This window comes from Falco naumanni, chromosome 7 (genome assembly GCF_017639655.2).
Source record: "Falco naumanni isolate bFalNau1 chromosome 7, bFalNau1.pat, whole genome shotgun sequence".
Classification (NCBI taxonomy): Eukaryota; Metazoa; Chordata; class Aves; order Falconiformes; family Falconidae; genus Falco; species Falco naumanni.
The window spans coordinates 45,662,005-45,688,707 of NC_054060.1; the positions used below are offsets into that span (position 1 = coordinate 45,662,005).

At 47.4% G+C, this 26,703-nt stretch overlaps 1 long non-coding RNA gene across 1 annotated transcript; it reads right to left on the bottom strand.

The window, feature by feature from the left end:
- Window positions 1-6,803: 6,803 nt before the first annotated feature.
- LOC121092100 lies at window positions 6,804-25,703 on the bottom strand. The gene is made up of 6 exons (XR_005829185.1): window positions 25,533-25,703; window positions 24,910-25,043; window positions 15,967-16,063; window positions 12,432-12,612; window positions 7,682-7,793; window positions 6,804-7,222 (listed from the first exon to the last, which is right to left on the bottom strand). It is a non-coding gene; the product is annotated as an uncharacterized LOC121092100 (long non-coding RNA).
- Window positions 25,704-26,703: the final 1,000 nt, after the last annotated feature.

The following is a 26,703-nucleotide window of genomic DNA, read 5'->3' on the forward strand; positions in this document are numbered from 1 at the left end:
AGACCACGAGGGTTCAAATTACATCAAGTGACAACGGACACACAGGAGCCCTGGGCACAGTCCAGCCAGCCAAAGCCAAGCACCCCTCTGCCTGAGACTTACCGACCCTCAAGCCGCCGTCCTCACCCGTGGGAGTCTGCCCAGTGGAGCAGCAGCAGCCTGGGCAGCTTCAACCACGAAGCCAGCAGTGGGAAGCCAAGCAAGTAGCAAACTGGCTTTGCAAGATGGCTACACATTTCCTGCACATCAAAGGCCAGCCATCCCCAGGCCAAGAAGGGAGGCTGGAGCTGCTTTCACAAAGCCTACAAAATCATCTCTCCAAGGGGGTTTATATAAGGAAGCTGCACCAGCCAACCAGTTGCAGCAGGGCCTTTGTTTCCTTCAGCCCTTGAAGAGACAACAGGTGGGTTAAGGTTGGGATGGGACACAGGTGTGCATGGTACAGAGGCAACCTCATCCTTTCTGAAGTCTAGCCCACCATTCCTGCTTCACAGGACTCTCCCCAGGGCAGTGGCTCTAGGGGTGCTGCAGGGTTGCTTGATACCCACTGGAGCTGGTGTCAAATGAGGAGGGGCGATGTGGGTAGGGATTAGCACAACAGGCTCATGGCAATCGCTGTCTCTCATGAGGGGGGGCTCTTGTGTGCTTTCCATTCATTCCCACCCACGCCACAATCAGCATCCATTAGTGCTAACCTTAGAATGTAAGCTTGCTGGGATGGATGCCATATGAATTTGTATATAAAACAGAGGGAGAGCACATACATGCTTTATATAAACAGATATTGGAGTAAGGAACTTTACCACAGTTAACATATCCACAGGTCAGCTAGAGTCCTTGTTATGATAGCAAATCGTTTCTCAAGTACAGCTCTTCCCATCAAGGAATGTACATTTTAAATATCTGCAATATATCATGCACAAATACATCACTATGTAAACACACACACACCCCCCTCAATACTCCTGTATTATGCGGTAACATTTACCTTGTGCTCTCTCCTGGTCAACAATCTTCTAAAAGCCTGCATGCTTTTCAGCCTCTGTTCCAAGAGCAGCCTGGACTTGCTAGTTAATGGCACAACAGATTGTTTTGGCAAATTAAGAGGATTGATTAGTTTTTTATGATGCTGGAAAAGTAGGTTATGATTTCTTTGAGACTAAATGGTCCCATTTCTCTGACTGTTCCTGCCACTGAACAACTACCTGGCACAGAAAGCTGACAACCCTGGTGAGGGAGAGGGCCACAGAGGAATGCGGGAGGAGCAGGCAGTAATTCTTGCACTTGTTTAGACCTGGACTAAAAATAGAGGTTCTTGAACCTGTTTCACTGTAAAAAGCCTGCATAATTCAGACAAGTTTTACCAGTAAATTACAGCTATAAAGGGAAAAGCCCACAGCCTTAAAAAGTCCCTTGAAGCCCATCCAAAACAGTCTTCTGTCCAAGTGCCCTGTACAAGAGGGCAGAGGGGGAGAGGGTGGGAAAGTAGATGCTAAAGGCAGCTCTGGCCTGGCAGGGAAAAAGCAAAGCTTGTCCCCCATCTCTGATGCATGCCGACTGCCAGGACAGCATGTTCGAGCACTCTGGGATCAGGGCAAGATCAGTCTTTTGCTTACTCATTTCTGTACTGCTACCCCCAGTACACACACACACTGTGTACTGGCTATGCCTTGGGAATTGACTTCTACCAAGAGAATTACACGAAATGACAATGAGGAAACTTTGCTTGCCAGACTGCAATGCGAGACTTTTAAGACAAGTTCTGCCCCTGGTTTTATGCAAATGTCGGAGAATCACAGAATTAGAAACTTACTGAGGGTGCACTTGATCCTCTTGTCCAGATCATTGATAAAGTTATTAAATAGGATGTCCCCTAATACTGGGGAACACCACCTGTGACTGGCCGCCAACTGGATTTAACTCCATTCACCACCACTCTTTGGGCTTGGCCATCCAGTCTTTGTACACAGCAAAGAGTATGCCTATCCAAGCCATGAGCAGTCAGTTTCTCCAAAACCAAACCTTAAGTGCATTTGCAAAAAGAAATCCCAAATTCAACCCTCAGATACACAGACAGCACTACTTTGGTTGCTCAGGTAAGACCTCCCCTTTGTTTCTGTGACCCCGTGAGTGTAAAGAGCTGACATTCTCCATCAGTCCCCTGTCTTCAAGCCTCATTTCTGGTTTTCTCTCCCCTTTTTCCTTAAGTCACTGTTTGCTTCGTCCTTCCTTCTCACAGTCTTCCCTCAGCATTTCCTCAACACAACAACAGAGGCAGTGACCTTCTGCAGAAGATGATGTGGTCAAGGGTGAACTCTGGCAAAGCTCATCCCCGTCTCATTTGGCCTATAAAGAGTTTTCCCACACGTACTCAGTTTTAGTTCATCAGCTATCACTTTTAGATGTGCAGAGATGTAAACCTCCTTTAACTACAAATGTTAAATACACTACATACATTCAGTGTCCTAAATGCCTCCATCAAGGTGAGGAGCAGCACCTATCCCTGAAAATACAGGTGAGAGACTACAGCTGAGCCAAGATGAAAAAGATGGGGTTATTCTGCTGTTGAAAGCACTGTGGTGCTGTTAGTAGTCAAGGGTGCCCAAGCTTTACTACATATCACACATACCAAAACTGACCTTCATGGCAAACCTACATCAGAGTAAATCCGTCTCTGTATTGAGGAGGAATAGTTGTGACAAAGCAGTTGGCACTTCAGGCTGTGAATGCAGGAGTGCATGGGTGGAAGGGACTCTGTGACTCAAACCTGTTGCTAGAACCACAAATGGCCTTTCCAGCTTTTCTTGCAACCGTGTGGACTGCTTTCTGGAACTCTTTGCACCAGCCCTACCTGAGATGGAGACACTTTCCTCTCCATTTGCACCAGGGATATTTATGAAACTAGTAAATCAGCAGCAACTTCCCAAGGCTCCAGCTGGCACAACATGCAAGGCACCAAGGTGGGAAGCAGCCAAGAGAACAGGGCAGTGAGCCAGGAGCAGCTGCCCCCTCCATGGGACTGCAGGTACTGGCCCCACTACTCTGGTTGCCCTCAGCAGCCTGGATCCTGCTGTGCCCTGGGCATGCTGCCGTGGTGCAGTGCCTGGGGGAGTGCAAGGGAAAATGCTGCTGGGGTTTCCCAACCGGGACTGCAGCATCATCACACAGCCATGCATTTACAGGAGGCAGATATGTTTTTTCCATCAAAGATCCATCTAGAAATAACAAGGGAAGCCCAGGCAGGGAAAACGAGTGTGGTGACATTCAACAGAACAAAACTCTTCCACCTTCATGATAAATGAATTAGTCTGAAGGCAGTGAGCACAAGCATCCCAACTTGCTATAGCAGAGTGAATCATCCTATATTCTTCCCACAGCAAAGTTTAAAGACTTCCTCACTTGACAGCCAAATGCATCTGTGGAAACAGGAAGTGAAACAGAATTGACAGGATCTGGTAGGTCAGGGCTGCCATTCTGGTTTTTGCTGGGACCCTTACAGAAACAAGCTAAAGGAGCTGTATTTCATTGGAAAAGTGTAACAGCCCTACAGGCACTGAGAGGATGTCATGCAACTGGTAAATCACGTTTATTGGCATTTTTCAGGCAACAAATACACAAGTCACAAGACCCTGACAGTGCACTGAAGAAGGTCAATAGAAGCCACAAAGATGGTCTAGTCAGCCTTCAGACTTGTGATAATTAGAAATGTGTGCTACCAACTTGCCTCCTGCTGAGTCTCCTTTCCTATTACAAAGCCAGTGAAATCAAATAGGGATAATAAAATTGCATAATATTTCTTAAAGGCTTGTTTCTATCTATACATTAACATATCCAATCAGTTCTATTACTACCAGGCTTTACCCTTTTAAAGAATAAAGAAACCAGAACTTAGCAGAATTGTGTCATTTCCCATATCATCCTGAAATGTTTATTGTAACTGGCAAAACCCATGAATTCTGCACATCAGAGAAAATATATAGTTGGGTCTCAGGAGGCAGGAAAGAGAGAAAAATGAACAGGTACTGTTGTATTCTTGGTGAAGTGCAACAACTTCCCTCAGTGCAGCAAAGAATTTATCACTGTTATGCTGATGTTTGGCCGGGATTGTGGATCCAAGACTGCCTCAGGTATCACACACACAACAAGCCTTCTGCATAGTACTTGCTCATGAACTCCTTCTGATTTGCGTTTCAGATGTGTGCTTTTGAACACAAGAGATATAAATAGATCAAGACCGGATCAAATGGTCTTCAAAGTCACTCTGACAAATGCTGGAAGGCAGCAAGACATCAAGAATGTAGCAATATTTTCCTAAAGTTCTCCTATGTTATCCTACAGCAAGCCCCAAGATCTTTTGTGCCACTGTCCATCCTTCCGTCGGCTCTGTCTCTCTTGCCTGTCACCCCTTGCCCAGGGAAATCATGCAGTAGGCCACCACACATATTACTCCTAAGATATTTTAAAATTGATTTAGAACTGGTGAAAGACAACAACGCCAGAGCCTGAAAGATCGCTGAGACAGAGCAGTAGGGCAAGCTACCCCGATACTGCCTGTCATCAAACTGCCTTCAGGGAAAGGGGGAATTTAATATTCATGGCCTGCTCCTCGCCTGCCTCCCTGAGAATGCCAATTAGCATTACATGTGGCATTTTCTAAAATATAACTTTGAACAGTCTATGAACTTGGTGACAATTGTGAACTCACTAGTGACCACCGTGTGGCCATGAGATGACTGTCAGCAAGGATTTTTGGACACAATTAGCCGAGATCATGTTCTAAGCAGTGACTCAGAAATGAGTGGCTCTGCAACCTTTCTGCCAACCTTTCTTCTTGCCTTCTAGTGATTGCTAAATTGAATCTGAAAACACCCACATGGACGATAGGAACAAGAGCTCCGATTCCTGGGAACAATTGTTGATGACAGGGGAATCTCTGGTTTTAGCAAAGCACTGGTTCCTGGGCTCTGCTCCATCAAATGAACGTTTCCTTGTTCTGTCCCCAGAATCCCCTGGGCAGGGGAACATGCAGTAGAAGTGCACTCAGTTATTTTCCAGAGACTTTCCCCTCCAGGCTGTCAAAGATCTGAAGGAGCTGGCGACCAGCCCACTCTTATTCTGATAAATGCTATTTGCAACTAAAAATGGATTAAAATAGCCTCTGAAAGCTTGTCTGAAGGGGAACAAGCAGTCTTCTTCAGAGATGCCATTAGCAGGAAGATGTGGAGAGGGCTATTCTAAGGGCTGCTTATTTTTGGGTTTCACCCCACTTTCTCATTTTCCCTGACCAAAGCAAAATAAGATTATAATTAGCACTTGGGGCACTGTCGATGGGAGCAGCAAACAAGGCCTGGTCAAAATTCAAACTCTGGTTCTTTATCCATTCTCCACACACCCTGTGATACAGACCCAGAAAGTCTGGGGTTTGGCCAGCGTGTCCATCAGAGAGCACAGATTCCCTGCTGACCACAAAAAGCTGATACATCAGGAGCTAGGTGCTGGCCATCTTTTTTGCCCAAATGATCCTGCTCCCAATCTTTTAGAAATCCATATTTTCCCTTGACAGCTAGCTGGAATTGAGGGAGATGCCAGAGTTAACAGAAGGGAAGTGCCAATTCCCCACTACCATTTTTAATCACTAAATGCAATCAAATAGTTGAACCAGGAGGAAGAGGTGACCTGAGGCTGCTAGGAGCCAGGTGCAAAGTGAAAAAAAACTGGAGGTTTTGGTCTTAGAAGATAAGCCTGGTGGCAGTGGTAGGGCAGGATTTCCAAAAGCTCATCCCAGTGCTGTATAACAGTGGTGGGAGTTCCGCCACGCATTGCGCTGGGAGCAGACCGAGTCTCTGGGCGCAGTGACCACCGCAAATGCAGGAGCTTTTGCTATCACTAGGGTTAGCTGTTACAGCCCAGCTCTCCAAATTAATGCTTCTGAGATGGTACAACCCCACCAGATCCCAGACAGACCTAAAAAGAGAAAGATGGAGATCCCGCCTTCGCCTGCTGAGATGGTTGGTCTGTGTCCCCACCTTGTCAGCACCACAGGTCTCCCCAGCTTGTAGCCCGGGTGCCTGTTACAACATCAATAAACTGCTCATCAACTCTTCCCAGCCTCCTGAGAGTGAGGTTAGTGCACCTTGTCACAGGTCACAGCGTCATTGCACAGAGCAATATCTGGGCTTCACAGTGAAGTGGGTTACCGCCTGTTTCTTAGAATCACCTCAGGATTCAGAAATTCCCTGCTGCAGCAGGGACTGAGGACACCAGGGATGCTCTTAATCTCTCACGTCCTGCTCCTGCAGCACCTCAAAGTTGTTGCAACTTTTGGTCCTCTATGTTATAGGTCTGAATTAGTTCGAAATAAAAGCGCTGTGAGCAGGAAGTGCTCCGTGATCTCTGGTGGGAGGGATGCAGGGTGCAGGCAGGAAATTCTCATGTGCTCTTCTAGACTCCGTGGCAAGCCTGCTTTAAGGTACGCCATGAATCAAGAGCTTTACTGTCTTCCCCAGTTTTATACCCTCTCCAGACTCTAGGCTACAGGGAACTGTAGCAAGCCGACATGACCAGCCTTTTCTTCTCCTACTTGATATTCTTTCTAGTAATCAGCAAGCCATGAACAAAAAATTTAGTTATTGCTGACACTAATACTGCACCTAAGGTGGCAAGCTTACTACTGCTTAATAGCAACAGCCTCCTGTCTCCGTGTAAATATATTTTTGCATTGAAAGACTTCTGCTTTACATTTTTATTAGTCAAAAAGAGATTCATATTACACAGAAGGAATTTACAAATTATACCTGAGTATACAATGAATCATAAATGAATGTACAATATTTTGCCTTGAAAGCATCATGGGTAACTGTAAGGAACTTGTAATAAATTAGTTTTTCTCTTCATGCATCATCATAATCCTTACCTTCCTCCTCCATATATTGCTGAAATGATCCTGTGCACAGTCCTCCTTTTGAAATAGATTTGCAGCTTGTGGATCTTTGCACTGGAGTTCACAGTCCTCTGCTCCATTGACTGATCGACTAGGTTCCTTCCAAACAGGCTTTCTGAGTTGAAATATCTTTTTTTTTTTTTTTTTTTTTTAAATGGACACAGGCAGGTGAGCAGTAAAATAGTATATTGTCACGCATGTACTCAAAGGCCAGGAAATCATGGCCCAGATGAAAAGCAGATGTAACATCCGGTCTTCCACCTTAGAGATGCACATTAACCCCTGTGTAAAGATTAAGAAATACAAAATGCTGTTAGTTTGCCATTGCTTTTCAGTTAACTGGAATAAGCTTACAAAAAGGCATGGTCCATAACTTGGGTAAATATAAAGGGTTGTTTCAAAAACTGCTTGACATCCATTGTGATAAATATTGACGGTAAGCTAAGGCATGTCTTCCAAAGGAGCTGTGATCAAAAGTTTTTCATCTGATAGAAGGTATTTGCTGCCTCAGATATTTCAAACCCACGGAGCCTGCTTCAGTCTTGACCTAGAGATAGCACTATTATTGCTGTTATGCTCTTGTATCACTCTAACATCCATAATTTTTCTAGTTGTGACCAAGCTATAGCATTTTTAACATTAGACCCATGTTACATCACCCTCATTGACATTTTTGTCAGTTCCTAAAGTTGGTGTGTAACTATGGACCTGAGCAGCTCTCAGAGCAGTCCACAAACTTACTTTCTTAAGTGTTGCTGCCATGGCCATTGGATCTACTGGGGCTGCGTGATTTCCACATGTATTTTCCACTCCTGGAGGACAGCACTTGCTGCTGCTGCTTCTTACTGTTTAGCTGAGAAAAATGTGACACTGAGGTTTCACATCACCATTAATAAACTTTGCGTTGTGACTGGCACTAAAAATAGCTGGTCATGTAAATAAGAGCAGTGGTAATAGGCAGACAAACTAAAATTATATTGTGGCACCCCATTTTCATGACGGAGCTTCCAGGAAAAGCTTCTCAAGGGCAAGATTATCACACATTAAAAAAACCCAAACAACAAATAACTTGTGACGCCTGACTAACACAAATTGACTCTAGCCTGAAGACTACCAGCCACCACCATGAGAAAAAAGCTGTGGTGTTTCTCTTTCAGTGAGGCCCCTATGTTCCCAAATAGACTTTTTCTGATATGAAGCTGCTAGAAAGTCATGGTTATTTTTCAATAGTTGATGCATTTCCCTTCTCTTTCCCCAGCCTACTGAGAATACTGGAATCCCATTTTCAAGCTTTTTCTTTCCATGGACAGGAAGTGTGGGAAGTGTTATAAAAGCAAAAGCAGAGATTTTTGGCAGACCAGAGGCTTCCAGGAGCCAAGATAGCAAGAAAAAAGATCCTCAAATAGCAGATATACAGTCAAATTGCAAGAGCTGAGACGCAGAGCTGAGTTACAGTGACAGGAGTTTCCATGAGTAACGAGCCACGTGCACAGGACGAGCCAGGAGTATTGCAAGGCAAATGAAATCAAGCATCACCCGTGATGAAAGAGGGTAAAATGATCAGCTCATCCTGGGCTGCAGCACATACACGCCAACAGCTGCCCCAGCTCAGCAGCTTCACTGTAACTTACAATGGCATGGCAAAGCAATGGGGCATGGGAACCCTTTGCAGCCTGGAGCCCTTCCGAGCAAACCACCCCTTAGGGATGTCTGTCAGTGGTGGCCAAAGCAAGCGGCAGAAGCAGGAGAGATGACTGAGAGGCACCGCTATGCCTTCCCGGAGCAGGCTGGATGTGTGTCCTCTGAACCAGCACCCCGGGGAGCCAGGGAAAGGGTCCGTGGCAGCAGGCAGAGCATGCAGCTGAGGGAAAGAGCTCCTCACTGCAAGGCTAGTCACAGCCCCCAGGGTCCTCTCCCTCTGCCCTCTCACAGGCCCCTCCATCCCCTTCCCATGCCACCTGCAGACAAACCCTCCCTTTTATGCTTATCTGTTTCCCTCTACAAAAACATTCCCTCTCCAGCTTTAGGTCAGCCACCTCCTGTCACCAGGTTAAACAGCAGCAGTGACACACCAGCTGTACTGTAAACACCTCCAAAGGCAGCCTGGCTTCGGGAAGATGGAAGGACAACATGGAGAGGAGAGCAAATTCCCCAAAAAAACCCTGGTCCACAGCCCAGAAGCAGCACTTCATCTGTTACTGCCGTGATGGCTCTCAGAAAATGTTTGAGGCATGAGAGAAGCCACCACGCAGCACCAAACACATCACTTACTGGCACAAGATAAATGAGCTGCTCTTCCCCTGTACTCCCCAGCCCTACCAGCTATGAGAGAAACCAAAGCTCAGCCCTGGAGAGGACAAAACTACCTCTACCCAGTACTGCAGGAGGGACTTATGGTGGTGGGACAAGTGTCCCATGGTGCTCAACTCTTCCCAACACTCCCTGCCTGCACCCACAGCTGGCTCCAGTACAGTTGAGCTGCTGGGCTTTCATTTTACAGGGCCATTGGCTCTAAATGCTAAAAATTGTCCTGGAGACTTCCTCACCTGAAATGTCAAAGGGACATTTTAGCACTAGTGCCCACCTCAGCTTGTGGTCATGGCAGGGCCTGGTGCTGGGTGATGTTCCATAGCAAAGTTTTCTCCCCAGTCCCCCCACTCTGATCCCGGGGCTGACAGACCTCACGCACCTCACAAGGCTTTTTGCAGCATGGAGACAGGACTAGAAATTGGTGGCAAGAAATGCACAGCAAGGGAAATATTTTGAGATAGGCTAAAAATAGATCTCTGACCCTGCTTGTTTATATATAGCGAGGTCTATACATGCACTTGCTGGCAGTAAGTCAGCTTAGGGGCAAAGACATCCCTGCAATGCACACCCCAATTTTGCTGAAAGAGCAAAATTTCTGGGTGCAGCTGCCAGGCAGCCCTGGAACATTGGCTCCCAAGGGCAAAGGGACAGCAAACATGGGTGCCCCATAGGAAGAGGCAGCAGCCCCTGGTGCAAAGCGCGAAGTCACAGCACACGTGGCTCCTTCAACAGCCCTGCAAGTACCTCCTTCTCCAGGACATCAGACAGGACCACATTAGGTGCACAACAGGGGACGAATCCACAACATAGGGGAGCAATACCAGTGCAGGGCTGCAGCTGAAGGGGTGACTTCTGCCAGGACTTCTCCAGCACGGGACTTGTGTGGCATCCTCAGAGACCCCTTGGGAGCAGTTGCAGAGTGGGAAAGAAGGCATGGTGTTGTGCAGCAGAGATGTGGAAGGTGTAGGCCTTGCAACAGGCGTGCAAACTCCAAGTGCAAGACTTCTGGCTCATTACCAACAGCTGTGCTGCAGAAGAGCAAACCCTTTCCTTTCATCCCACTGACCCCAAAACATTCCTGTCTGGCACTTCATCCAACCCCCTGTTGCTTGGGATTTTATTCTGATAGGTCAAGACACTATCTTTAAATCCCAGCCTTTGGCTTTGCATAAGACTCAGTTTCTGCTCAGAAAAGAAAACATGTTTCTAGTCCTCCTGTGTACAGAAAAGTGCTTGAGACTATTGACCTAGTTGCAGCCAACAGGATGCAGGCTGTATCTGGAAACAAGAAAAAGGAACCAAAATGCATTCTTCGCTTAGTCTCAAAATTTTTCTGCACATAATTCATGTCTTTCCCAGCCTGGAGTTATGGTTGAGCAGGCAGGGGCAACCAGGGCTGATTGCCTCCAAGTCCTCTATGCAGAAGTGAACCAGGTGCTTGATCTTGTTACATCAGGATACTGCTCTGCTATGCCTGCATCTAAAGAGCAATCCTCGCTTTTGCCTTAGGCCTCTCGAGCCCTCCATGTGCCCACGGTATTAAACACACCAGAAGAATTGCTTTTAAAAAGTCAACCCGATTATAAATCTCAAAGGACAATTCAAAGCCCTGTACCCTTCCTCAATACCACATTTCCTATAAGGTGTACACCATAGACCTCCATTGGCTGAGACCAGGCCCAGTGTCATAAACACCTCTTGATATGCTTATGAGGTCCAGGATCTGGAGCTGTTTTTGAAATCATCTCCCTCCTCTGTGATGCTTTGAGCAGCCATGAAAGGCTTAAATAGTTGTGCACTGTCTGCCTCACCACCAGCTCCCCACGTGCTGCTGCTGCGCTAAGACACAGTTGCACAGTTAGCAGCAAGCAGGGCTACGCTCACCAGTAGCCCAGTTGCATGGCAATGCCGAGCTCCAAGGTGTCTTCCCATCCACAGACAGGCACAGTCTAGAATTATGTTCCCAGGGCTTACTTTACAAGACAGGGAGGTTGTTAGGGTAGCAGCAGAGCAAGCTGGAAGTCAGCTAAAGTAGCTAGCAGGAGTGCCCAAGAGAAGGGCTTAGGTGGCAGCCTCTGGGCTGAGAGCAGCAGGTCTCTCACTTCAGGACCGTGAAGCTTGAGACCCTGCGTAGGGTGACAAATCTGGCCACAGAGCTGGAGCCAGGGGCTCTGCAGTCACCTTCAGCTACACTGCCCTCCAGGATGTGGGGGGATCAGGTTTATTCCCCAGAGTAAGGACTGGGCACAACCGTTCATTTCTGTCCCTCCAAAGGTTAATGCTCTGTCCGCTGGACAGGCATATAAAATGGCATACAGATGCCATTGTTTAGGGACATTTATCTGAGGTCTATTCTAGGAGACCTGGCCTGAGGACAGTTATGGGGTCAGGCCAGTCTTCTCTGAGACTTCAGCCAGCACTGCTGGGCAGGCAGCCAGAAACTTGATTGCCATCACTAGCTGAGCATCTATAGGTTTAAGCTGGAATGATTGCAACACTTTAATGTTGGGTACAGATTCCTAAAGACATGGTGGGTCCTCTTTGGGTTTAAGCCTTCAGAGCTAGGAAGTGCTGGCTTCGGGGTGGATGTTCAGCCTTAGCTTTTCCCTCTGAGCTCTGGCAGTACAACAAATTCAATATCTGGTATTGACATGACTAACTCCACTGCCTGAACTAAGCAGATACCCAAATGGAAAATGCATAAATAAAATAAAAAGGAAAATGTATTTTTTAAAAAACACATACATAAAATTAATATAGATCTATCCTAAATATTGCATTAAATTACTAAATAACAGCTCCTGGACCCAGCTGGTTCTGGGATCCTGTTTTCTGAGGCTATGCCCTAAGTAATAAACCCACCCAGAGCTGAGCAAGCTGGAGTGTCCCACACCTGCAGCATGGCTCTGTCACAGCCCTGCCAGTCAGTCCAGGGGAAGCAAGAGCCATTTTCCTTTGACCACAGTAGCCCTAAGAGGTCTGTAGAAGCCCCAGAACCACACTGAAAGCTTCTGCCACTCTGCACAGCTGTGTGCACAACCACTGCCCACTCATGTACCTCATGTTCATGTGTAGGAGAGCTTGCCAAGATTATACAGAATACATCCCTAATGTGCAGTACCATTCCCCTTTGCTGGTTATACAGGCAAGGTCCACTGGTCCAAACAGATGACTGCCTTACCTGAAGGTTTTACTGGTCCATGGATAGATCCATCCTGTCTTGGACCTCCTGTCACACCAGTCCAGAGCAAAGCTCTTCTACTGCAGGCTGGTCCCCCATGGAGAGTGTGATGTGCTTCAGACTGCATTGCCTCTTTGCTAAATATCAGCACCTCCTGGGAGTTGTTTACATGATTGGCTTCCTACTTAGGAGAAAAGCCCTGGATCAGACTCGTGGAAGAACTGCACCCAGCCCCAGCCTGCTCCCCCAGGTTCATGCCCAGCAGGCAGGACACCAAGGTGCATCAAGTGCGCCCATTGCCACGGTCAGGCTCAAGTCCCCTGGGAAAGGAAGCATGCGGGCAGGGAGGGGGAGCCGTGCTTCCCACGCATGCATAGACTCTGGCAGAATCAAGAAAAACCATTAACCACATCCCTCATCCCATCACAAAAGCCTCTCTGCTGACCCCCTCGTTAGGAGTCTGAAGCAAGGCCCCAGTGAGAAGCAGCAGCCATAGGTCTGCCATGCGGTGTCCTGGCTGCGCTTTTGTGCTTCAGAAGCCAGTATTTGGTTTTATTGCTAAAGATACAAAGATATGTGGGCTACCACTGCATGGAGAGCATTTTGTTCTTTGCACCAATCGATAATCGGCAAGTGAACAGAAATCCCTCTTCTAAAAGCCTTTTTGGATCCCCGTCTGCTGGAACCAGATATGTGAGGAGCTGAGGGTTTATACGTTTGGTCTCCAGGGAACATTGCACAGAGGGAGAGCTGCCAGCCATTAAACAACAAAGCCAGGTCGCTGGGACACACAGAAAGGATTAACAAGCACCATTTATCTTTTGGATTTCATTTGCCATTCCTTGTCCCAGGAGAGCTTACTGCAAAGGAAGCCTGACCTCAGCTCAGATACATACACCTCAGAAAGCGTGGGGAGCGCAAAGTGGGTCTTGAAGCAGGCTCAGCATTGTGACCAAGGGTGAAGCCGGTAACAGAGGACACTTGCACGTCTATTACCATGCTGTCCATCTGTACAGCAAGACTTCCAGGACCCAGCCTGCCCTTCCTAGTTCTTCCATGGCCTGATGTTATCAGGCATCACCTTTTTTCACAGTGTCACTTGTGGCTTCCCTAGGATCTAGAGCAGTACCAGCTTCCACAGCTTGTCACAGGCTCAGCATTGCTGGGTACCAATTGTCAACAAAGATTCCCACAATCCCAGTCTTTGTAACATTCACCCCCATCTTCCTTTAATCTTACACTTTTTTTTTCTGCCTCAGCCTTCCTGATGGGAGACAGAAAGGAAAAGACAGCTCTGATACCTTCAAGTTGCCTCCAGCGAGAAACCTTCTCAAAATGGTCAGTTTTGGGGGGAACAAATACCACTTCCCTCACCTGGCCCTTCCAACCTCAAATATTTGAGCACCAACCATCGGTACCCCAAAATACCATAAGATAAAGCTGCTCTGACTTTGTGTCATGGGAGAGAAGCAGAGCAGTACACAGGTGATTGTGCTAAAAACAATACATTTGAGGTTCCTGTTCTTTATTTTCCAGCTCAAGAGCCTTAAATGCATTCACTCACACCTCCAGTTTTCCTCCAGGGCTGAGAAGGCTACTAAGAGCCCCCTGCACACTCAGCCTTGTCCTTGACTTGCTTGTCCTTCCCCTGCTGCAGCATGTAGCTGAAGTATGAGGAGCCTGGGGTGAAACCTTGGCTCACAAGCGTGATGTGAAAAGCCCTGACCTCCTGCCTCAGCCTTGTCAGACGCAACAGTAATAAGCAGCTGAGCAAGCAGGAGCCCAGCCCACTCGGGATGCTGGGTCTCAGCAAAACCCACTTGAATCCCTCAGTTTATTACATGGTCACTGCAAACTCCCAGCACAAAAGAAGACCCCTAGAAACTCCCTTCTCTCCCAGCCAGCCTGGAGAGACATTAAACCAGAGCCTTAGGGTACGTCCTTGTGAGACTGCAGCTGAAACACAGTGAGCACAAGCCAAGAACAAGCAGTCATGATTTGAGGGCTATTTGTGCTCTTTTTACAGCTTCCCGTTTTAAGGACAACAAGCGCTTGCACTGTGTGTTATTCACAGGCCCCTTCTCAGCAAGCCGAGGGCTGGTTTTGACTTGTCAGAAGAGCCTCTCAGGGCTCCTGCCATTAATGGCAACCACCTTTGCCCTCTGGTTGTCACTTCACCATGGCTGGCCAGCTAATCCTACGCTAATTGTCACTTACTAGTGGAGGCATATGCGGTGTTCAGAGACTGAGAAACCAGAGGCTATTTTCCACACACCTGTTAGCCACCAAAGTGTCATAGAGTCCCATCTCTAAAATACTGGCGGCATTTCAGTTTGAGGTCTGCCTTCTACACACTGGCCATCCCCAAGAGCCTTGCCACTCCTGTCTTTCAGCCAGTGCCAGAGACTGTGATTTCCTCCACACAGAGAGGTTTTCAGTGAGATGTGCAGTGCGAGGTTGCAGCTTGCATGTAGCTTTATGTGTGCTGCATAGGGCACACATGCTCTTCTGGATTTACACACAGAAACACATGCAATTCCGCGTGCAGGGCATAAGCTAAGCGCACACACTTCTGGACAGCGTGTGGAGCTGTGCGTGTGGTTCGGGTAAATATTGACGCAACAGTTTTCTCAGCGGTTCGGTCTGGCCACAGCAGCCCCAGACTACAAGGAGTCTTTGTGTTCAGCTGGCAGCTCTCACTGCAGCAGGGGCCAGCTGAAGCAGCTCCAGCAGGACAGCCACCCAGCAGCAAAGCTGGGCTGGAGGCAGCCTCGGCCTCTGCAACTTCTCTCATGGAGCTGCTTGTCCAGCTCGTCTTTTGCTGGCCACTTTGGACAGTTGTATTCTTTGAAAGACAAACCCTGTGCCACGAGGACACATTTTGCATTCAGTATACACCTGCAGTGCCAGGGTAAACAAAGCTGTGGGTTTGTGTTTGGTGTGCTTGAGCAGGAGGTGCATGTGATGTGCTGGGTTTGTGTTTAGCACACGCATCTGTAAATCATGGATAAACTAACTGAGAGCGCTTTGTGGTAGGTTGTATCCCGTGTTTTACAAGGTCTGTGTCCAGGTGGGTGTTCGGGTGTGTTTGCGGGTGGCTGGACAGTCTCCAAGGAGTTGTAACGCTTGAGAGCAGCTGGGGCTGGGACTGTATTAACCATGCTAGATGAGCAACACAGAAAGGTCAGAGTTTTTCCTGAGTTTTAATCAGGTTAAAGCATCCCCAAAGGCAGGTAGGGCTGAGGCACACTGGGCTTAGATGTCTGCACTGGAAGACACTAACGGGAACTGTGGCCCAGCAGCTCATGAGCAAGCAACGTGCACCCTCAGGACAGACAAGTGCTTGTGCCACGGGCTGCTCCTGCGCTCACACAGCCTCCCGTAAGGCATCAGCCCCCCTGCCTTTTGCCAATAAGGGAGCCCTAATACTTTTCTGTTATAGCAGCATGAAATAAAAAGCCTTAACAGTGTTTTTTCAAGTCTGAAGACTCTGACAGAAGTGCTTGAACAGTTCTTTCAGGACTGAAAAAGTTACCTCAGCCCGCGGCCTCTGCTGATGTGTGGCTGTACGGTGTGGCTGCACGCATTTCCTCCCAGCCCTCTGCCATCACACCCAGCTCTGTTCACCAGGCCTGAAATCAACAGCAGCAATTAGACAGAAAAAGTGGCAAAAGCAGTCCCCTTCTGAAAATGTCACTCTCTCTGGTGAAAGAAACAAAAGCAGAACATTTTGAAAATTTGGCTTTAGCTGTCACTTGCGCATCTCCTGCTGCCTTTCTGCCCTGGCCCCCCCAAAATGTTCTGCCACCCCCCTACCTCACCAGCACCCTTCCTGGGAGCACTGCCTCACCAGCCCTGTGCATCCCCATGGATCCCCAGAGCCAGGGGGAGATGCCCTCACCCAACCCAGCAGAGAGAAGGGCAGTGTCAGGCCCCCAAGCTACACAGAACAGGCAAAATCAGATTTTTCCAGTTTTAATCAAAAGCAAGTATTTAAGCTGGGCAAAGAAGAATCAAGACAGCAGAAAAAAAACACAAGTAATTTCCTGACCAAAAAAAAAAAAAAACCCACAGCATTTTGTCAGGAAATACTTACTTATTCATATTTTTAATTAATTCATCTATGAGGTGTGGCAGTCAGAGATAGAAGGAGAGATCTCCATAATACATCAAGCATGATGCAGAGGCTTTCACAGGCACGCACAAGGTTAAGTACGTGGCAGGCTTGATTCTGGTTGAGGCTGCATTAGGGGAATCGTGAAATAAGGCTGGAGATGGGGAGAGAAGCCTTGCCCCTCTCCAGAGCACAGGCATCCCTCACCCAAGCTGCCTATGTGATGCTCTCACCACGTTAGGTATGATGGAAGATGTTGGCCAAAGTGTGAGGTAGCCAGGACACATCAATGAGAGCTGCTTTCAGGTCAGTGCCACCAACAAGCAGAGAGAGATGGTAAAAAAAGCACTTGCTTTGAGAACTGTGGTGTCCTTACAAGCTGCTAAGAAGGAGGCCAAGTCTGACAGCTGTCCCACTTGAGCATGCATCAGGCCAAGAGAGATAGCAAACGGAAAATGTGGATCCGCTGGGGCTGCGGAGACAGGCAGTCACTGGGCTGTAAATCAGCATTGCAAGCTCAGGGAAGACTGGGGAGAAGCAGGCAGGCAGTGCAAACACTGAGTAGAGTTACACCTTTCTGTGAAGTTTGTTCACTTTGGGATGATGGCGAGAAAGAGCAGAACATTGTGTGATGGATGCGGTGGGAAGAGGTGCTCTGCTCGGAAGGCTCGGCACTGCTTCCTTGGGGCAGGTTTTGTTCAGCTGAGAACACTAACAAACCAGAGCTGCACAAAACAAAATGTACTTGGGGAAGGCTGAGCTAAACATTATGTCAACCGTATTTATATTTCGAGGATCACAGCTGAAAGAGGCCACTTTCTGTGGGCTGGACAGCGTATACTCCTTTAATGACCCAAAACTGGTGTTTCACAAGGACACAATGGCAGGAGGTGTGAGAAAATAGTCTCCAAAAGTCCCGAGTCCTGTGCCCTTCTCTTCACACAGCCCTGCTGATGTGCAGGGACTGAACTGGAGCAGCTTGGGAGGAGCTTGGCACATAGCTCCTGGCCTGCAGTGAGCCCAGCAAAGTCCAGAGGAACAAGCTCACTGCAGTCTGGCCTGGCCAGTTTTCCTTATGCCCCTCAGGTCCATCATGGTCTCAAGATGTTCACAGAGGACATGGCAGCAGGCCTCAGGCCACAGAAGCCTTAAGAATGGGCAAGATCCAGATGGCTCCCAAGAGCCAGTGGGTGGGCAAGGGAGCCCTGACACTTCCTTGCTTTAACAGTGTTTGGGGTTTTTTTTATCTGAACAGTATTAAAAAAAAAAAAAAAAAAAAAAGCCTGAAGGACCTGTCAGAGGAGAGCAAACAGTTCTTGCAAGAAAGTCAGCAAGACCTCCTGGCCCCAGTGGTTTCTGTAGAGAATCCTGCCCCTGGTGTGCCAGGGACCACTGCAACAGTGGCAGCCTTCCTCTTCAGCCTGCCTCCTGCTCAGATGGTCCCGGTCCTCTGAGACCACAAGTCTCTGCTAAAGCCTGAGGAACAGCAGGCACAGGTCTCCTGGGGGAGCCAAGCAAGGAGAGGACTTGGAAAGCTCTGGGCAGGAGAGTCCATTAGGCACAGCAACACTGGGACCCTCTCCAGAGTTTCACTGGCCTGGTCAAGCCCAGCAGATAAGCAGCAGGAAGCACGTCAAACCAGGCCGTGAGGATCAGCCAAGACCTTGCACATGTGTATGAGTTTGTTTGTGTAGGAAGTGGGGGCATCACACCATGACAAGAGCTTTCAGCCCATTGTACGTGAGCTAGGAACATACTCGATTATAAAAATAGACACTGCACATTTGGTAACAGCAGGGGAAAAGCACAATCCCAGCTTTTCACATACAGTCCCAGTCTACCTGTTATTGTTGTCTGGGCTCCAGCAACAAACCCTAAGCCAAATTTCTGGGGTGATTTATTCCTCACTCAGTATAATTCCATTTATTGAGTGGAGTTACTTAGTCATTGCAAAATTTGGCCCAATTTTCTAATCATGCCCCCTGAAATGTTAACCCTACAGCCTGTGAAAATAACCATTTTCTCTAGTGGGACCAACACGGCATTTGGAAAGGAACCATATGTTGGCACTCAGCTTCTGCTTTATTTAGATATGTTCTGGAGGTGGTGCTGATGCTCACTTTAAGATAAGTCTCCAAGTGCCTACGCAGGAATTGAGCACAGGGTAGGAGATAAAGCTCACGTCCATATGGACACAGACATGGGAGGACAAGGACAGAGATCTTTGTTTTCTGCTTATAAAGCTGAATTTCCAACCACTTGAAACCAGCCAAAGCAGTCAGCACACACACCACACACACAAATGTATGCACTGGGCACAGTATCGCTGTAGGGCAGAGAGGGACTGCACAGGGACACGAAGCCTCTCGCCTCAGCCCACCTGCGCTGATGCCCTGCCAGCTGGCTGGTCAGTGCAGCAAGCCTTGGAGGGGCCTGCCTGGCTCCTAACAAAACCTTCCCCCAACCTCGGGCATAACACAGCATCTATGCAGCAAACACTACAACCCCGAACTCCTCTATCCGTGGCAGGTATCCATAATGCTCTTGGAGGGACCACACCAGTGCTTGCTTGCTGCTGGAGACCTGGGGCTGCATGGGGAAGGGCCTGTTGCCCAATGGCAGCCATGAGGACTGCCCCAGCCCAGACCTGCCTCGGGAGCATTGGCAGGGGATCAGCACCCCTGTCCTGCTCTTGCTCTGCCCAGACAGGCAGCTGTGGGGTCGCACTCGGGACAGGACTGGAGCTGGACTTTGCCCCAGAGCAGCTCAGGCAGCCAGCACAGCTGGGCAGCAGCCCAGGGGTGTCCAGAGGCTGTTACTGGTCAGATAAAGGTCCCTCATCCTGGTTGCAACCACGACCGTGTGCACAGGCTGCAAGGAAGCACCAGTGCATCACCTGGGAGTGCCTGCCTGGCTTTGGACACCTGTGGTTTGGGGAGCCACTGTCCCCCATGCGATCATTACTAGCTCTGCATAAACATGTCTCCTAGGAATTTGCCTAATTCCATTTTGAGTGGGCTAGTCTTTTTGGCATCCACAACATCCTCTGACAGTGAATTGTGCGATTCTGTTATTCATTGCACAAGAAAAGTATTTCCTTTTGTTTGTCTTAAAACTACTTTCCAATAACTTGTATGCTGCTTCGGCTCTTGTATTGTCAGAAACAATTAAGAAGCTTCTCACTGATCTTCACAAATTCTTCATTAATTCCTGCATCTCCCTCCTATCTTCTGATTTTTCTTCCCAGACAAACAACTCTCTTATATTTCTGTTAAACAGCAGTAAATATAGATACCTTTTAAAAAAAAATAAATGAACTAGACCTAAACAGAATATTCAAGATACCAGAGCACTGTCATTTTAGACAGCTGTCAGATTTTTGGTTTGCTCTCGATTTCTTTCCTGGTAATTGTCAACATTCTCATCACTTAATCGTTCCTGAGTAGCAAGTTGACTGGAGACTATCCCCAGTGACTCCAGCACCTTTCACCACCAATAATTGCTGCTTTCAAACACTTCATATTGAATATATAGTCAAGTATACATCATTTACAGTGTTGCAGAGTGGACTTAGCTTTTCTGACATGGCCTTATCCTCCTTGAGTATTCACTTCAGTCTCTGTTCAGCCAGAGGGCCAAAGACTTTCTAGAGAGCTTCTTTTTTTCAATGTGTTTGCAAAAGCTTATAGCAGAAGCTTCTAGCCTTTTACAAGCCATTCTTCAAAATCTTTTTTTAAGCATGTCTTATTATGATTTCACATTTAACATCCCAGTATTTATGATCCTTTCTGTTTTCCCCCTTTGGACATGACTTATGCTTTTTGCAGGATATCTTTTTACTTCTAATAATATTCTTTAATCTAGTATTTAACTATGCTAGCTATTTTTATTCTTTTTGAAAAGTCTTTCTGGTAGTTAAATTTATCATGGACTCCTAATATCCAGGGCCTAGATATCTGCAAGCCTTTTTTACTCTTTTGACTTCTTTTAATTTTCATCCTTGAAGCTAAGGCTTTGTAGTAGAGGAGGGGGGGAGGAAGAGTTTCACCCTACAGAGCCATGATATTTGAAGGCTTGATTATCTCTATTACAAAGTGCCTTCTCGTTGCATCTGTATACTCCTTGAGCTAAATCAAGAGCTCCCTGAGGCTTGTAGGTGCTCAGACTTGTTGCTCTAGGAAAGCACTGTTTATAGTACCAACAACAAACACATAGCATCACCATCATGCCCTTTTGTAATATTTACTGGTTCTGTATGAGGTTAGGTGAAATTTCTTGTTATTGCTTTGTTGGTTACCTTTGTACACTCTCTCCATCAGAACAGCTCGTCCATTTCAGTATCCCCTCTGGGTGCTCACTTTTGCCACCCTAGTCATATGCTGGTCCTATGGAGGCTTGACATCTCTGCCTGTAAGGACTCTGTGGTACTTGCTGGCACTATTTACTTAGCTATGTTGTTTAGCTCAGGTATTTCTTCCAGATAAAGTGCTGCTTCTCTTCTGGCTGACCTACTCAGCCATCACGTACTTTGATGTCCTACTGCTCAGCTCCTTCCCACTCAGTTCCTGAAACAACCACATTTCAGCTCAGACACAATGCCACCCACCCTCTTCTCTCAGATGCTCATGTGAAGCCCTCTTTCTTCCCTGATCCAGACTCACATTCATGCTGACAAAATAAGCCCTTTTCTAATGGAGAAATGCTATGAGATCCCTGCACAGCAGAAGGAGGAGAGCCACCAGGCTCCGGTTCCTGAGCAAAAGGATGGGACACCAGAGAAGCCCAGTAATGTGTAAATACCATTCATCAGCTTTCTTGTCCTGAAACCCTAGCACAGATCACCAGCAAGTGGCAGGACACTTTTTCCTCCCCAGTTCCCAGAAGTATCTTCTGAGCAGCAGAAAGTCTGTGTGTGTCCATGTCCCTGAAGCGCAGGTGCCTTTGGTCAGCCAGGGGCTGCACGCAGCCTCTGATGGGTGACACAGGCAGTCTGGACCGGCGGGGCTCAGGCTCTGCGTGGGGCTCTCCGGCAAAGCCGAGTCTCCTTCTTTGGCACAGGTGATCTCACCAGACAGCTGTAAGTTTTATAAACCATGACATTACATTGCTGGGCATTTGTCCCCTGAATAAATCCAAGTCCTCTCCATTCATCAACCAAACGCATCTCCCGTGGCTGCAAAGCGACAGACCTCCACCTGCAGGGATTCACACACCAAGCCTCATCAACCCTCAGCTCTCCTGCAGGGAAACTGAGCTCCAGAGAGAAGCAGCTTGTGCAGGGCCATGCAGTGCACCAAGAGCATCAGGAACAGCACTCATTCCCCTAGCTCTCCACCTCTCCCTGCGAGCACAAGACTGTTTTCTGACCCCTAACAAGCAGGAGCGCCAGCTGCCAGCACCCTGCTCTGAGCCCCAGAGCACCTTCGCATCTAAAACTAAGTAGAAATTTCAGCAATCCTGCCACTTCCCCTGCTTTGCCTGCTTCCTTGCTTCATCCGTATGGTAAAAATACATAGGAACATTTTATCCAGGAGTACACACACACATAGACACAACCATAAAATGAATAACTAAACTCCTAAAGCTCGTGGATTGGCCATTTCGGGTTGACTTTCTGGGAAAAGGAGGAGTTGGTCGATAACTCATTTTTATTTTGGGAAACAAACAAAAATGTCACATAAAAATGTCAATATGCTTCAGAACTAGAAAAAGCAGGCAAAACTTCAACTCATTCTGTTGGATCCCAAGGGTGTGTAAACTCAGGGTGCTACTAATGGAAGCTGATTAAAACCAGGCTCTCTTGTTTGCCTTCTTAGGCAGGCAGGCCACATCCAAATTCACTCTAAGGCTGAGTGTTTTTGTCTTCTTTCTTTTTCTTTCTTTCCTTCCTGCCTCTCCCTTCTCCCTGCACCATTTGGTTCTGCTCCAGCAGCTCCATTCCCAAGCAATCCTAATGCAGCTGCCTCTCTAGGAAGTGGCAGAGCTGTGTCCTTCCAGGTTTTGATGCTTCTGCATCTTTTTCACTCCTTCAAAACCTGACCATCCAGCCTGCCTTCAAAGCACAGAGTACCCTGGAGCTGTGTGGGTCACCATGGTACCACATCTGATGAAAGCCCTCTGCATGCATTCCCAGGTGATAAATGCCAACCACACACAGTTGAAATGCATCCAACACAGCGTAACAGCAAATGTTTAACAGTAAGCACGAGCAATAACCTATGCTTCCGATGCTGCTTTCCTTCTGTTTGCTTTTACATAAGGAACAGTGGAAAAACCACATTACCTCCCTGAATTTCCCCTGAAATATTCAAGTCAGCAGAGTGCAGGCTCCCTCAGACATCAGAGGTTGTTGTGAAGAGAGACTGAAATGGATCTTTAATGATTACAGTCAGGACCTCCAAATACTTCTCAAAGGGAAAACACTGACTTGCCAGAACCCAAGATTAAAAGTAACAAGCATATAAACATCCTTCACATGGTTTTGTATTAGCCAAGAGCCATTTCACAAGCAAGCTGTGTTCTCTCCCTCCCTCTCTCCCTTCTTGCCAGTCTTCTTCCCTCCTGCCCAAGAAAGGTCATTTTCTTCACAGCGAAGAAAAAAAATAAAAAAATCTTCCACAACAGAGTTTTAAATCAAGCCAAGGAAGAAAACTTCCCTTTCACCAGATCCTAATAAAAAACTTCAACTTTTTCAATGCAAATATTTCCAAACAAAGAATCTCTGTTCTGAACAGAGTCATAAATTATCATGGTAGATCTTATTTCATTTGAAATCAGACCCAGGCAAACCTCAGTTTGGTTTCAAAGAAAGTCTTCTGCAGTTTCATATTGGTATGGACTCACAGAGGAGCCAAAAGAAAAGCCTCCTCCCCTCTTGCTCCAGCTCCCCCAGCCTCTGCCCATCACTGCCACCAGCTCCCACTCTATCTAGGAGCAGGGAAGAGATGACCCAACCAGGCAAGGGCACATCATCCACACTGCTTCTAAAGCACAAGGATGCTTAAACTTGTGCAATGTTGCATGAAGCCTCAGAGTATCCTGGGTGTCACAGAGCAGGGGAGCAATGGCTTGGACATTTCAAGCCAGTCCAGAAACATGCTCAGCAACATCAGCAAATAGCATGAATACTCAAGGGGCAAATCCAGATAAATTCCAGAGCACAGCTGGACCAAAGCCAGTTTGACACCAGTGCAGCCAAAATTGGGATCTGACCCCATGGTATTTGTAACATGCCATGGCATTTGCTAACACTGTAGTCATAAGTGCATAATTACCAAGCTGACATGTTTAATCGTCTTAAAGCTGATGTTCTGGCACAAATAACGGTTACACGACTCTGACATCGCAGTTATTGGTTATGCAGGAAGTATTTCCTTCTCCCCTGGTACCAGTTAAACTAATTGCACTGTCAATAAATATCTGGAGGTGCTTTGCTCTACAGTCAAGAGCTGGGCTGCTCTGTTAGCAGCACTCACTCTAGAGTAGATAGACCAGCCACAGGGAGACACATGCATGTACATGTGATGAGATGCTGTTTGGGAATTAATTTGTTCCCACAGTTAATTAATTCCCCCAAGTTCAGCCACCTGACTTCAGGTGGCTACTCAAGTGGAAGACCATGTACTACTTCTTGATAAAGCCTGCAGGGTTGACCTGGCAACCTCTCCATACTGTGAAATGGCCTCCTACTTGAGGAAAAGATGAGTTCCTCTTACTTGTGTTATTACTGGACACCTGATTATTTTCTGCTCAGGATGTAATCTTGCACCTTGACAGCTTAAGAAATAGCCGTAAAGTAAGAAGCCAGGCTTGCTGAAGCACTGTGCACAGCTTGCACGCTCTGTTTAAGATGGCTGTGAGAAGCTAAACTGCAAATCTAGGGCGCTGGTGCATCACTGCACAAACAGCCTGAGCTCTGCTCAGGGACTTCAGGCTATCTGCACCTCCCCAAAGTTTTTTTTCCCCACAGAAATGCAGGCCCCATGTACAAAAGACTGCTCAGGCTGAGCCATGCGACAGGAGCTGAGGTTCACAAATGGCTAAATGCAGCCTGGAGATCCATGCTAATTTCTGGTGGTGGCTTCAAAAGCCCACACCTAAGGCCAGGGGCCACAAAGGCTGAGGGCCACACATGCTGCCAGGGAGCTACAACCCCGCAGAGGGCAGCCAGCAAACCGCTGGCACGGCTAACGTTAACGTTTGAAAAACCACAGCAACCAGATTTGATAGAGCTCGCCTGTCGGCCTCTGTTACGCAGCAATTTATTCAGGGTCAGCATAACAATTAAATAGGTTTTGTGGTTTGTCCCATGGTTCTGCTGTTACTCTGGAGGTTAGATAACAGCGGTCGTGTGGTGTTCCTTACCCAGGGCAGTGTCCCGCAGTCTGTCCGTCACGCTCTTGCAGAATCAGACCCACAGCACTGGTAAGGGTCAGCAGACGTGTCGTCATAAACCAGCTCCTAAAGCAAACACGTTTTCGGGATCCCAGCACAGAAACCTGCAGGAATCACAAGCACCTTCTCCCATTTGTTCCTGATAACAGCTACACTCTGAAGAATCCCTGGTGGGTCACTGGAAACTCAGAGATGAGAGAGGTCATCCAACAGCAGAAGGAGAGGAGATTGTGCTCAGTCCCTTGAGGTAGACACTAAATTGCAACCAGAAATCCCCCAGGAATTACTAAGTTGAATTTAACTAAGATGTTTTGGAGAAAAAGCTGAAAAAGCTTGTCCATAAGATGCACAGAGATGATTTTTTCCCCCCCCGATGCTAGGAGAGTGATGATACTGCACCATACCCTCTACGCTTGTCAGGCCAACAACAGAAGAAGTAGAGGTACAGACCCACCACACCAGCACGAGTAGCTTTAAACTAATGCAGCATTTCAACACGTGCAAAGGGGAAAAATGCCGACGATCTCGAAGGGGACTGGACAAAACCAGGAAGACAATGAAAGAATTGCTTTCAAGTTCAAGCTTTTACTCACCCCACCAGATGCTCCTCTTGCTGCAGAGGATAGGATGATTTACACATGAAGTGATATCAGAATAAACTGCAGGTCCCATTGAAGACACATTCTGCTGTGTGATTTCCTGTGATAAGGAGAAATAGGGCTGAAGGCCACCCTGGGGTGCTCAGTCTCCCCTCTGCCCTGAGACCTGTCTTTCTGCGCCATGAGCGTGTGGCTCTCAGCTCCTTCCTGTGCAGACGCAGAATGCTCATGCCTACTCACTACCATGTGGAGCACCACTGCAAGTGGCATCTGCTGGATGCTTTTAAGCTGTGAATTGCTGAAAGGAAATGCACAACCCACATCTCAAGCCTAGGTAGTGGGTGACAGACTTAAAACCCTTTGATATAGTCATTACCCTCAATAAAGTGAATTTAATAGGTCTTCCTGCAATCCTTACAGGATAGATGGCCATGATGCTAAAACCCACTGCAAGAGAAACCTTCAAAATTAGCAGCACAGGAAGACTGGAAGGGAGCTTTATTTTTCCAGCTGCATTCAGGAGGGCCTCTCCAGGACAGAACTAAAACACCCTGGCTTTTCACCCTTTTGCCTGAATTGTAACTGCTTGGAGATAAACACTAGCCTATCTTTAGCACTGGCATCTCCCATGTTATTCGTTTTTGAGATGGAGCAGAAAAATGTTAACAAAGAACAGTTGAAGGGAAACATTTTTTCAGCCTAACCACTGGAATATGGCTTTTTCTCAACTGTTATGCTACAGGAGATTCTCAAACCCTCTTTGTCCTCTGTGTTAACATTTGTGTCTTGAAACAGACAAGGGACCACGGCTATTTTCCCCCTTCCAGGAAGCCAGCGCTCTGCTGCTGGCTGGCATAAGCACAGCCTCCTGTGCCTCCTGCGTGGTGGCAGCGCAGCTGCACGCTAAAGCAGGGATGGGAAGGACCAAGGTAAATGGCCTGCTATTAGTCCAGCTGCTAAACAGAAACAATGAGTGGGGAAGAGGATCATGTGCTCGCAGCCTCTTGAAGCTACTGCACACTTTGTATATCATGGGGATTTGTACCAGAGCTGACAGCAAAGCAAGACTAAAAAGTAGCCTGAAACCTGCAGTATGGGGAGGATGGATACAGTCTCTGAAGATCCTTTATGGAGCTCATTAGCCCACTGTGTACGCTATGCAACA